This window comes from Coloeus monedula, assembly GCF_965178545.1.
Source record: "Coloeus monedula genome assembly, chromosome: 6".
Lineage (NCBI taxonomy): Eukaryota > Metazoa > Chordata > Aves > Passeriformes > Corvidae > Coloeus > Coloeus monedula.
Window position 1 is genome coordinate 10,849,828 of NC_138786.1, and position 13,325 is coordinate 10,863,152.

Consider the following 13,325-nt stretch of genomic DNA (forward strand, 5'->3'; position numbering starts at 1 on the left):
GAGGAAGCTCTGGGACACCTGAGAATTCCCTGCTGGCGTTTTCCCCCCAAAAATGCCACGGGATATTCCCCTGGTGCCGACTCACAGGGCTGCTAAGGGACAGCCACCATACAGGGGCTGTCCGTGGCCTTTCCAGTGCCCATCTCGAGGTGGGAATGATGGGCGTTCAAACCCGCTCTGCCTTGTGCCTCTCCCCCCTGGCAGCACTCAGCGGAGCTCCCACCGGACCCCCGGGACTTCCAACTTTCCCAGAGTTTGGATGCAGTGCTCGGTTTACGTGTGACTGCCCCGGGATGCGCCGGGCACACCCGGGAGGTGGGAGGGCGTCCCGGGCGCCTCTGAGGGACCCATGGGGGGATCCCTGGCAGGCGCGCGGGGCCGCCTCACGCCCCCGTCCTGTGAGGGAATCGCGGCCATCGGGGGCGCCCCCGGTGCCCCAGCGGGGCGGTTATCCCGGTTTTCCCGGTTATCCCGGTTATTCCGCGCCACGGGCCGACGGGCGGCAGCGTGGGGGGCTCCGTGAGGGGAGTGGGGGGGGCCGCCGGGGGGGCTCGGGGCGGGGGCGGGCGCGGCGGCGATTGGCCGGCGGCGGCGGGGAGAGGCGGCCGTGATTGGCCGGCGCGGCGGGGCGAGCGGCGGGCGGCGCGCGGCGATTGGCTACGGACGAGGAAGCAGGAAGGAGGCCGGAGGCGCTCGCGGCTTGCGGGGAGTTCGCGGCAGCGGCGGCGGCGGCGCCCCCGGTCCCTCCTCCGGTCCCTCCTCCGCCCCCTCCTCCGCCCCTCCCGGCCCCTCCGCCGCCCGCTCCGGCCTCCGCCCGCCCGCTCCGCGACGCCCCGCGGCCAGGGGCGGGCGGCGGCGGTGGTGGCGCCTCGTCCCCATCCCGCAGCCGAGGAGGCGGTGGCGCTGACGCAGCAGCAGCGCGGAGCTCGGGACTCGCGGCGCTCCCGCCGCTGGATTTCTCCCCCCCCCCGGGGCCTGCGGCAGCCTCCCGGTGAGTCCACACGCGGTCCCCACGGCGCCGGCTCGTCCCTCCGCCCTCGGGAATTCCGCCGGGCCGGGAGCAGGTGCCGCCGCCCCGGGATTTGGGGGGGGCGGGGGTACTCGGGGCCACCGGGAACTTCCCGCGGCGGCGGGGGAGCGCCGGGAGGGCACGGCGGGCTCGGCGGCGGGTGGGCCGGGCCGGGCCGGGCCGTCGTTACCCCGCGCGGTCCCACCGGTGCGAGGCCGGATCGGCCCCGCCGAACCCCCTCGGGCTCCTCCGCCCCGGCCGCTCGGGCAGCACAAAGGCGGCGGGGCCGGGCCGGGGGGCCCGGGGGAGTTGCGGGGCTCGTGGCCCCGGGGGGCTCCTTGCCCCAGGGGCTGCTCGCCTCGGCATCGCCGGATCGGGGGCGATTCCCAGGGAAAGCCGCCGCTGTCCTCGGCCGCTCCGGATCTCGGAGCTGAACCGGCGCTGCCCGGCCGGGAGTTGGCACAGGACGGGCTGGCTGGGGGTTGGTGTTTTGGGGCTCCCCACGCCCGAACGGGGCGATGAGCCCCTCCTCTGAGGGTAGAGCGGGTGAGTCCGTCGAGTTCCCGATGGTTTGCAGGATGTGATGCCGGGCGGGCTTTGAGCCCTGTGTCCCTGTCAGGCAGGTGCCATCGAGCCTCTTTGGGGGACAGCACCGCAGTTTTCATTTCCATCGTGATTTTCCCCACTTGCCGTGCGCTCCCCCGTGGCTCTGGACATCTCTTCTTTCCTGCCGGGTGCTCCGGTGGCCGACGGCTTGTTTCCTCTTCTCCTTTTGTGTAGCGGTGGCTCCTAATGGAGGCAGCTCCGCTGGCTCCCTCTTTTCCAGCTGCTTCTACGAGGCGCAGGAGCCAGCACATGTGACTGGGCAGATCTCGGGAAGACTAGCAAGTGCTCCCCGGGCTCCTGCTCGACAGCCAGCCCCAACACGGGGATACCCACACCCCGATGTCCTTTTCCCTGCCCCGGCACAGGGAGACACGGGAACCTCCTCTCTTTCACAAGAGCAGCCGTGAAAACTTAAAAAAGACGAGCATTTGGGATCTATTCTGTTTGCCTCTCCCCCTCCCCTCTCTCTTTCCACGAAATGCTTATCTGAAAGAGGTTCTGGTTGTGTTTTGTTTTAAAGAATCCAGCTGCCCCTCGTGCTCGCTCTCCATCTGAAGTCATCATTGTCAGAAGCAGGCGAACCTCAAAGCGAGAGGCTTTGCCGGGCTTTTGCTCGCCTGGTTAATTGATCTGTCCATCAGTTTGCCACAATTAGCGAGTGCTTGCTCCACGCTGAGGGGCTCTGTGGTGTTCTGGGGGACTCGGGGTTGTATTTTAAGGCTTCTGGTCCTTGTGGTTGTGAGAAAGAGTGACACGAGCTGCGTGATAGACTGATGCTTTTGAAATCTTAATGTGATTTAAATACCAGCACGCTGCTGATTGCTTTAGCAGAAATATCCTGCTCACATATTCATCCCGAGCCATCCTTCATGTTTGTCATGTCCTGGCTACCTGAATCGTTCCCGAGCTTCAGCTGGAACTGTCTAAATGTTTGCTGGCGATAGGAAATCTTGTGTTAGTGTGATTTACCAGGACATTTTGGATTTAAACATTGATTTCAGTTTGTTTTCCTCATGAACTCAGTGCAGCATTTCCAACTGCTTTCCAGCTGCTCTTCTCAAGCAGAGCAGGAAAGTGTAGCACTACTGATAGGTGTAAAATCAGCTGGAAAATGCCAAACCTGCGGGGGAAAATAATTCCGTGAACTTTGTGTGAGTGGATCCTTTCTGGATGCTTTGTTTGCTGGGGTTGATGGTGACAGTTGCACAGAACAATAAAATGCAACTTAGAAATGTGGGGTTTGGGGGAAAACCAGTCACACCCTTGTGTCTTGAGGCAGAAGTGTTATTTTGGAGGCCACTGACGTGTTCTCATCCAACTGAATCATTCAGTTAAATGTCGGTGTTATGTCCTTCTTGCCAGTTCATCTGCATCACCTTTCTGTCACCACTCTGGAAGTCTTAGAGTTTATTTGGTTTTTTAACCAATATCACAGGACAGTTAGGGTTGGAAGGGCCTCTGGAGACCATCCCCACCTGGAGCAGGTGACACAGAAATGCATCCAGGTGGGTTTGGAATGTCTCCGGAGAGGGAGACAGCCTGAGCAGCCTGTTCCAGTGCTCTGCTACCCTCAATGGAAAGTTCTTCCTCCTGTTGAGGTGGAACTTGTTGTGTTTTAGGTGATGCAAGTTAGATTAGTTTGCTGTGGTGGTGTTAATCGCTCTTGTGTGACTCGGAGGCTCTGTGAGACACGTGTGCTGGTCCAGTCTGTGGAGATCCGATTTAGGGAGTGCCTGGCCATGATTTGGGGGGAAATCCACCCTTCAGCTAAAGCTTTTCTAATGCTGCTGCAGCACTGAAAATAAGCCCTTAGCAGCAAATCTGTCCAAAGTAAACAATTGAAAAATAATTAGAAATGGTAGGCAAAGGCACGCTCGCTGCTTGGCATCATGTTCAGATCACAAGCAAATGAATGAATGATGAGATCTGGCTCTGCAAAAACAGGAAGGTGTGCTCAGATGTGCAAATATCACATCCAAAAGGAGCTGTGTGGGGCTTTTTTTGCCCCATCTCCCAGTTAGTTGTCCCCATTTGGACATCAGGAGGGATTTCTTCATGTTGTCAGGCATCGGAAGGGGCTGCCTGGGGAGGTGGTGGAGTGCCCCTCCCTGCAGGTGTTCAAGGAAGGACTGGATGTGGCACTCAGTGCTCTGGGCTGGGTGACAAGGTGGTGGTTGGTCACAGGTTGGACTCAATGATCTTGGAGGTCTTTTCCAAGCTCTCACTGATTCTGGGATCTCAGTTAACCACAGGGATACACCTTCTGGAAGCAGCAGCGGCGGAACAACCCCCACATCGCACCCAGCCAGCCGAACTAAGTCACAACTGTTGTGTTGATAATAATAAATGAAGCAACATTTCAGATGACTGGGAAATACAAAAAAAAAACTCGCTAAAAATAAGCAGCCCAAAGAAGTCATAAAGCTGAAAATAGCTTCAAACACAAGCTGTGAGCTGGTAGGGGCTGGGGTGGCTGGGCTGTGACAGAGAGGGATGTGCTGCGATCCCAGCGGATTTCCCCATCCAAGGGCTCTGACTGTCTGGTTTGCTCTCCTGCTTGAACTCACAATGTATTTATGTGCCTGTTTCCAGCAGCTCATAGGTGAGCTGGTTGTATTCCCAGCTGCAGATTTGGGCTGTCTTGAGCTATTCTCCAAGTGTGAAGGCTGGAAGATGTTGCAGTTTTGGTTGCAGACATTGTTTAAAGGGAAGAACAGGATGTTTTGTGGAGGATGCTCAGAAGGAATTGTTCCTTGTGCTTCAGCATGAGAACTGGAGGTTTTGGGTCCTTCAGCAATGATCACAGCTGTCCAGCATGGCAGCTCCTCTTTTATTGGGACCAAAGACATGGATTTAATGGCAGAAAATACTCAAATTCACTGCCAGATTGTTGCTCTGAGTGAATGAGTTACCTGTAAGAAGACCATCACGATTTAACTCTCTGTGCTTTCACACTTGTACTGGCACCTAATATCCTTGAAATGGGGAAAACACACTTAAATTTAAAACTACTGGATTTATTTCTTAAAGACAGAAAGAAACGAGATTGTCCAGTTATTGCCCAGATTTGCTACTTTAGCATGGACCTTTTTTATAAATAAAGTAGAATAAAGTAGAGTCACAGTAATGTTTCATGTGAATAAAAAAAAACCCATTAGAAGAACAAGACACTAGAAAACTTTATCATGCTCACTTTTATCAAAATTTTATCATTCAATGAAGTGAAATGAAGGACTGAAGTTACTAAAAAGAGAAACCAAGGGTACCATTAAGGAAAATAAATATAAATCTGATTTAAAATCAACTCATTTGGCCCCTGTTCTCTTGCCCTGTCAATATTTGTGCCATTGGAGTTTAATTGATCTGTTCCATGTTATTTTTTTCTCTGGCCGTGTGGGCGAAACCCATATAAAATCAGAGTATGGAGAGCTGGCAGGATGTAAGAAGTGCAGTCAGCTGAGGGAACTGAACCTGAACCTCTTTGTGAAATCTCTGGTCTCTCAAAATTACAATTGTATAATTTCTAAAGAATAATTTGAGCTAAGTCATAGTGGAAGCCCCTCAGTGGGGATGGCAGTGATGCTCTGCTTCTGGAGAGAAGTAGTTGAAAATGAGTATGGCTGCTCTGGAGGAGCAGTTGTTTTCCCTTCAATCTGCTGATTATTGATATACATTAAATTTCAGGACATCTTCCATAGAGGGTGGGTGGTTATTAACTCCACATGGGTCAAAAATAATTCAAGGGACGCTGTTGATTTTGGCCTGATTTGTGATGCTCACATTTGGCAGTGCTGGGTTCTTGCTGCTTGGTGATGGGCAAACGCATGAATGTGTCTTTCCTTAAATTAAAAATGTGGGAATGAGCAATGTAACACCCTGCGAGCCTGGTGGCACTGGGCAGTTGCCCCTGGGGTCTGAGCTGCGCCGGTATCGTGCAGCTAAATAAACACTATTAAATGGGGAGGGAATGTGTGTCACTCCCCGGGAGCACGGCGTGCTCGGGGCCGTGCCGTTGCGCTTTTCCCACGTGGCACGGCCGGGAATGCCGCTTTTATCACCTCTTATAGAAGCTCTGACTTAGATCTGAGGTGCATTTTCAGTAGAGATGTCTGGCTGGACCTTGTCTGAGGGCTGCTTGGAATCCCTTGTTTTGTCATTCTTCTTCCTTTGCCGTTTAAAATTCCCAGTGCTTTTGGAGACTGGCAGCACAGGATTTTGAGAGGCGCTTGCTGTCACACGTGTAGCCAGGCGCCGTGACAGGAGTCTGGTGGCATCGGCAGGGTGTCAGCTCATCCCATGGGATGGCACAGCCGGCACGGTGGTGCTGGGAGCAGGGAGCCTTTGGGATCCATGTGCCTTGGGGCTCCCTTCTTCCGCTGCCGAGAGAAGGGGGATGCAGCCCAGGTGGGATATTTCTCCTGCTGTGTTCCCTGGGCACTGCCCTGTTGTGGGTGGAAGCGCTCCGGGAAAAGGCACGTGGAGCGGGTGGGATTTGTGTTAAACGTGTGGTGCTCAGGAATAAGATGATGCTTGGGCTCTGAGCTGCCGGGTGCTGCATTCCTCGTGTCCCAGTTCTCCTAAACAAAGGTATGACTAAAGAAAATGATGATTTTTAGGTTTTCCCCCTTTGTAAGGCACATCACAGGAGCTCTCACTGGCACCCATTGTTCTTCCAGCAGTTCTTGAAGGGCTTTCTCACGCTCAGCTTTGAAACTCTGCAGCTCGGCAGCCTTGATTTTTATTTTTTTTTTAATGAAAGATCTTGGCTTTTAGAGGCTGCCTGTATCTCAGTGTTTCAAATTATTTACGAGGCTCTTAGAAATAAAAAGCAGGCGTTTTCTTCGCATTGATTTGAATAAAACTGCTTTGCTGGCAGCTGATTTTTCAGTGTCTGAATTATCATCCTTGAAATAAAATTCCAGTGCTAGGGAAGCATCGAGATCCCAAGCATTGCTTCCTACTCACACCGTGCCTGGCCTTCTATTGTTCCTTGCCTGTGGCCTGTGGGAAGCACGGAGAATCGGGAGCTTCAGCCAGCCTTCCCGCAGCACGGCATTATCCGGTGCTTGTCTTCATTGTGTCTCCGAGTGCCTGCGGAATACCTGGAATAGGCTTAAATAGACAGTGGAGGAGAGAAATGGGGAGTTCCGGGATGCGAGGAAAGGATGGCTGAGCTGAGTTTTGGAGGCAGGAGGGAGCAGGCGCCGCGGGGAGCGTGGCCAGGCGGATGCTGCTGGAGCTGGGAGCACCCTCGCACTCCCAGCCCTCGCATCCTCGCCGGGCAAGTCCGGTAAACTAACGAGCATCTCACCTGGAAATGGATCGAGGGCCGCATCCCTGAAATCCCTTCGGGAGCGCTCGTTCTGTTAGGGCACTTGGCAGATTGAGCGTGTTCTCGCTGGCTCAGGGCTGAGAATTCTGTGAAAAGAGCAGGATTTGAGACGGGGTGGAGAGGAGTATTGAGGTCTCTGCTGAGGGAGGATGGGGAGGCACCGGGGGGAATGCAGGCAATGAGGATTAAGCTGCAATAATCACATATTGATAAATATGGATGGTTTGGAAGGAGGAGAAAGCAGGAAAGTGCAGGCTTGTGGAGGGAGCTAGTAGGCAGTAGGAGGTTTATTTTTAATGAATAAAAAACTCCTAAGAAACAGATGCAGGAGGCATGTTTGGGTTTGTTCCTTTGTTCAGCTCAGCCAAAGTCAGTGGAAGGATTCAAGGTTGGAGATGGCTCAGAGTAAGGAGACAGAGCAGCTCTCTCCAAGGTGAGCAGGATAGTAAAGAAAAAGGATTTGGCAGCTATAATTACATGTAGAGAGAGGAAAAAAGAGATTTTATTTAAAATTCTGGCTAAATGCCAGGTGTCAGGATAGGTATGGAAATCCTGACTTGCACAGGTAAATCCCAGCCTGGGAATTCCTTAGGTTTCAGCAAATGGCACAAGCAACAGAAGCAAACCAGGCATTTGGGGGATTTATTCCTTAAAAATTCCTTGGTAACCCTGATGCTGTGGCATGTCCCTAATTCCTGGAGGTGGTGATTACCTGGAGGTGGCCCTGGCAGTAGTCAAGCATGTGATGGGCAGAGCACCTGGTAAGGGGGACTATGCAATGATTGCTGGCTGCCCCCCTTTTCCTTCCCAAGAACTCTGTCATCTTGTCCTTCCTAGATGCTGAATTTCATCAGGGATCTCTAGGGATGCAGTTATTGGGGATTTCTACTGTCCACCTTGTGTTTTGGTTGGAAAGAGGTGAAACCTTTCTGTTAGGACAGGCAGTGTGGTTGGGAAGCACTGTTTTAGCCATTTTCATTTCTTCCCGGTTCTGTTTCTTCCCATATAGTGGAAGAGGACCCAGGAAATAATTCCCACTTGAGAACAAATTGCCAGCTTTGCTGAAAGTGCAGTCCTGACACCTCTGGGGCTGTAAAGAAGTGATACAAATCCTGTCCCTCTCGGTGTCCGTGGGTCAGCATCATTTACCAGGAATAACTTCAGCCTAGGGATGAAGTTTTGGGTGCAAGTGACTTAATTACAGTGTGGATGGAGCATCGCTCAGCCCACGTGTGATCTGCAGCAGTTCTCCTGCCTGAAACCACTAATGAGCTTAAGAACTCCCCTGTTTTTTCAGCGCTTAACAAAAATTAAATCCTTCCCTCCCAACAAAACGGGTCGCGTGCTCGGCCCGCTGCTTTCATCAGGAACAATGGGTGAGCTCTGACCTTCCTGAGATGCCACCTCAGAGCTCGTTACTGAATAATTAGGGGATCCTTACCCTTCCCACAAAGCTCAGGGGTTGTTTTTTGTATTGATAACGTGACATATCCCAAGGCTCGGCCTTGAATTTCAGGCGCTGGGCTGTTCCAAACTCCATCTGTCCACTAAGTGAATGTCAATCCAATTTAAGCTTGCATATGTTTCCAAGGAAACCATGGGAGGCAGTGGGGAGAAATGGATCATGGAGGGGCAGGGAGGCGAGCGCAGCAACAGCGCTTTGACTTTTCACTATTTAAATATAATTAAACCCCAGTTCACTGTAATAACCTTACATAGAGCAGTGTCTGGAGGCCTTGAGGGTCGGATGGTTGCTCTTGGAGCAGCCTGTGTAGTGTGTAAAACAAACACAGTGAATTTAAAAATAAAAAAGGAAAGTGGCTTCAGGTGCTTCTGTGAGGCCTCAGTCCAGCTCACAGAGCTGGATCCCAGAATAATTTAGGTTGGAAAAGACCTCTAAGATCATAGAGTTCTACCTGTGGGTGATCACCACCTTGTCAACCAGACCAGAGCACTGAGTGCCACATCCAGTCATTCCTTAAACACCTCTAGGAATGGTGACTCCACCGCTGTCCTGGGCAGCCACTTCCAATGCTTTAAGTCATGGGTTTGGGTAGTGAGGTCCTAATTTTCCTGCTCTCAGACTGGAAAGCTCATGCAGCCATGCAAACACCTATCCAGCCCTCAGCTGAACAAAGCAAGCTGTGAATGGACCCAAAGGAGTCTTCATAGGCGTATTTAGACCCCCACAAAAATATAAATGGAAACTGTTTAGATAAATTAAGATCAGTGTCCTGGTCATGTTAAAAGAGCCAGGTTGGACAAGGCTTGGAGCAGCCTGGGTTAGTGGAAGGTGTCCCTGCCCATGGGGTTTGTTAATGGGATGATTGTTAAGGTCCCTGCAAACCCAAACCATTCCAGGATAAAACACCTTAATGCTGCATGCTGGTGTACTTGTGTTTGGAGGGCAGTAACAGTGACAGGCCTTGCCTGGGGAGCAGGAAAGCCACTGAATATTTAGATATTTGTTCCTGATCCCTCAGATCAGCTGCAGGTACTGAGGCTCCCCAAGGGCTCATCCTTCACCAGAGGCGTGAGAACTTCCAGGCGCATCCCAGCTCGAGCAGAGGCATGGAAGGAAAGCTGTGAGGTGTCACTGAGCAGGAGGCCCCAAAGGTAGTTTGGGGTCTGTTCCTTTTGCAGACCCCATGTCGACCACAGCAGAGACCTGACAGAAGTTGTGGCATCTTCTGGGAAAGCATCACTCAGCTCTGCTGGTGCTCCCACATGTGTGGCAAAGTTGTAAGCAGGGTGGGACGCAGCAGAGCTGGAGACTCAAACACAGACTTTGTGCTTGGTTTCTGTTCAGAAGAAATGAGAGTTTCTCCCTCACCCCCCCCCGGCCCCCCCTCATTTCCAGGAATTCATCTTGAACTGAGAGTTAAAATCCTGCAGAAGCCAGGGCTGTAAGTCTGCCTGGCTTTCTGGAGCAAAGTGTGTTTCTGCCTTTTAATACAGCTGTTAAATAAAATGTTTATCTAAGTTATTGAAATGAGCAAGGAGCTAGCTTTGGAGCTCTAAAATGGAATATTATCTGTCATTTTAGTTTGAAGAATGCTGCTGCCTTAAAATGTTTTACTGTGACAAATAGCTGGAGCTGAAATTCTGGTGTCTGGGGATATCCTGCGTAGATACATCTCTCCTTGTGCACTGTAACTGCAATCTGAGGCAGAAACTCCTCAGCTCTGAGCTCTTTGCAGCTGTTGTCCAGCATCAGATCCTCTTTGGATCAAATCTCCCAAGATTTGGACTGCCAGCAGCAAAACTGGCCAAGGGGAGGTGTGTGCTGGGCACAGGCACTGGGTATCGTCCTTGGGCCGAGCTGTGGGATAGCAGGGGGGTTCTGTCTGCTTGGGGGGGCTTTGCAGCACATTCCTCCTTATCAGCTGTTTACCCTTCCATGCTGGGCACAGCCTGGGAAAGCAGAGCTTGCTGCAGCTTGCTTGGATCTTCCAGCAGCTCCTGGAAACTTCCTACCAGTTCTCCCGACATTCGACCGGTAGCTGTGAGTGTCTCCCGCTGCCACTTTGGCTCTGCTTCAGCTGGCAGCTCGTGCAGCTCAGGAATCCCTCTGGGATCACCTCTCCAGTTGCATTTCCCGTGGTCTGGCTGCCCACGTTGTCTCCTTGTACCCCACTCCTTGGAGCCATTCACTTCTGAACCATGTGCATCTTTTACCCTTGTGCTCCTGTGCTGGTGACTGGGATGGATGAGGGTGGTTTTCCCTTCCCCATCCCTCTGATCCACGTGTTGAACACCTCAATGTACAATCAGTGTTCTCAAATCCTATTGCTGATAATGAAGGGATTAATTCTGATTATTTTTTTGTTTCTCCACTTGTCAGTGCTAGGAGTTCCTCAAAAGTTTTGCTGTTTTCTTCTCTATTACCTATCTCCTCAAGGTTGGAGGAAGCACGTCGGGGGTTGGTTTTGCAGTACCAGAGCATCCTTTGGCAGAACAGCTTCTGTAGCACTCTTCTCCCCACTACTCAGCACACCTGGATGTTTTGAAGCCACAGCCTGACTTCAAGGGACCTTCCTGAAAATCAGTCGAAGGCACCTGTGGTATTTCCATAAAACTAGGCTGCACTGCTTAAAAGCTTTGTGGGTCCCCAGAGGAAGTTGTAGTTAGGCTCTTTTGCGAGAGAGCTGATGGTTTATCCTCTGGAGTTCCCACTGGCTCCATAGTGACCTGCACTGGTGGGAGAACAGAAATGTTCAACATCCCCCCAGAATTCAACCTGGAACTCTTGGGACCAAGGATGTAACTTAGTCATTGTTCCTGACCATTCCTGATGCTCTTTAGTCTGTTTTTCCTCCTGGCTGTGCAAGGGGCAGTGAAATCCAAGTAATATTTTGGTGTGATGGAGTTTATATGACCCCCCTTATTGAAAAAGTCTCATCCTAGCCCTGGCTTGGAGAGCTGGGTGTGTTTAATTGCTGTCTTTCTGAACGGCCAAGCGGCGTCATGCACGTGTGGGTCGATAAATGCACCTTAAATGAGTGCATATAAACCAGGTCACTCCCAGCACGGGCTGCAAACCCTGTCCAGTCTATTTAAAGGTGGTATTTGTTGCCTTGACTGATCAAACCTGGGACACAAGCAAAGGTGTGTGTTTAAATACACCTCTAATGATGTGGATAAGGGATGAAAGAGCTGGGGCAGCTCCTAATGGGAGTTAAATGGGCTCTCACGGAAGCAGTGTTCCAGTGAGCTGGGCTTCTCCTTTTCTAAAGTGGCTGAATTGCCTGTGTTTGCCTTGTGGTTCCTGGGATTTTAACATGTTACAGCATCCAGCTCCTGCTTGAGTTTTCTCTCACCAGATTTCTGATCTGTGCCAGCTGTTGGTTCCCAGAAAGGCTCCTCTGGCTGTTCTCGGGACCTTTGTCAACACAGAGTCCCTCTGCTTCCTGGGCTTAAATGATACAATTTGATACAAATTTAAATGATTCCTCTGCTAACACCCTAGGAATTAAGGAACTTGTTCTCCTTGGAGGTGTCAGGTGTTGCAGCGCCATTCAGCAGCGCTGCATTTCCTCAGACTGACCTAATACATGAAACCAGTTGAGTTGTGAAATTTTAAGTGGAACTTCTTCCCTTACCTTGTGGGTTACTGATTTGTAAATAATGTCTCAGGCACTAATGGGAGGGAGGAAAGGTTTAAAGCAGGTTTAGGTAGGCTTGGCAGTTCTGCCTTGGCTAAAACCGTCTCACCAGAAGATGTGTGAATATATACCTGTATTTGTGATGATGATTGGTTCTGTATTTTGTGAAGGAAAAAAAAGTTGTGTATTTTAAAGCCACATCTGGACTTTTATTCCAGAAGTTCACAAACCATTCTGGGATTCATGGGATGCCAGAATGGTTTGGGTGGGAAGGGACCTTAAAGCTCATCCATTTCCACCCCCTGCCATGGGCAGGGACACCTTCCACCAACCTGTGCCAGGGCCTCACCACCCTCACGGGGAAGAATTAGATTCTCTGATTCTAGTTCAAATCCAGCAAAGTTGGCTCCAGATTTAAGCTCTTCTCAACATTCAGTGCAGCACTGTGGTTTACAAGACTTCAGAGAAGGAGAGGGTTTGGTTCCAAGGATTGAAGTGGGAATGCAAAAGTTCTGTAAAGTCTTTCTTTGACTTGTGTTTTGGGTTGGGACTGAAATTCTCAAATGGAAAAGTGCTCAGCATAACTCATCCTCTGTCACCTTTGTCCTCAGCTGGGAACGTGTGGGGTTAACGCTGGTGTTTCAAGTGATGATCAGAAAGTGAGAATAAAGAAGTAGAAAGTCTGTTTTCTTTTGAAATGTCTGTTAAACTTTGAATAGAAAGAGGAATCAAAACCTTTGATGGAGGAAATCCCAGAGAGCTGTTCTGCTGTATGGACAACTCGCAGCCCAGCTGAGGGTGAAGTGGCGTGCTACTACTTTTTAAACCATATAGAAACTAAAAAGGTATTTCCAAATGCAAGATGATACGGTCTGAAGTACTTATTCTAGAACTGAAAATAATTCAAGTAGCAGTTTTAGTCTGAAGAGGTAGTTCTGGTCAGTGTATTTCAACTGGAGATGAGTCAGAACACAATCCTCGAAAATACTATATGAACTTGTTCTTTAACAGAGCTTTGTTTTGCCTGCTTGGGTTTAAGGCTTCTGTAAATTTAAGTTGAGGTTATAAACATGCGTGTCTGTTAAATTTTCAAATTCAGGCTGTCTTCTGCACTCCTCTCAGAGATGATAACTCCTAGAGCCCATACATGGAGCCACAGTGCCAAGGATTTGGACACTGAGGTGGGGCACAGGCAGTTTTGAGGGCCACTGAAGTGAGGAAAATAAGATGAAGATTATTTAAAGGAAAAAAAAAGTTTAAATAAAACGTTTAG

General features: G+C 50.8%; 1 protein-coding gene across 1 annotated transcript in view; it reads left to right on the forward strand.

The window, feature by feature from the left end:
• Nucleotides 1-690: 690 nt before the first annotated feature.
• BAHD1 (bromo adjacent homology domain containing 1) overlaps nt 691-13,325 on the forward strand; it is a 34,648-nt gene continuing 22,013 nt past the window's right edge. The window contains exon 1 of the mRNA XM_082284194.1: nt 691-991. The gene's annotated coding sequence lies outside the window, so the exon portion shown is untranslated. The remainder of the gene's footprint in view (nt 992-13,325) is intronic.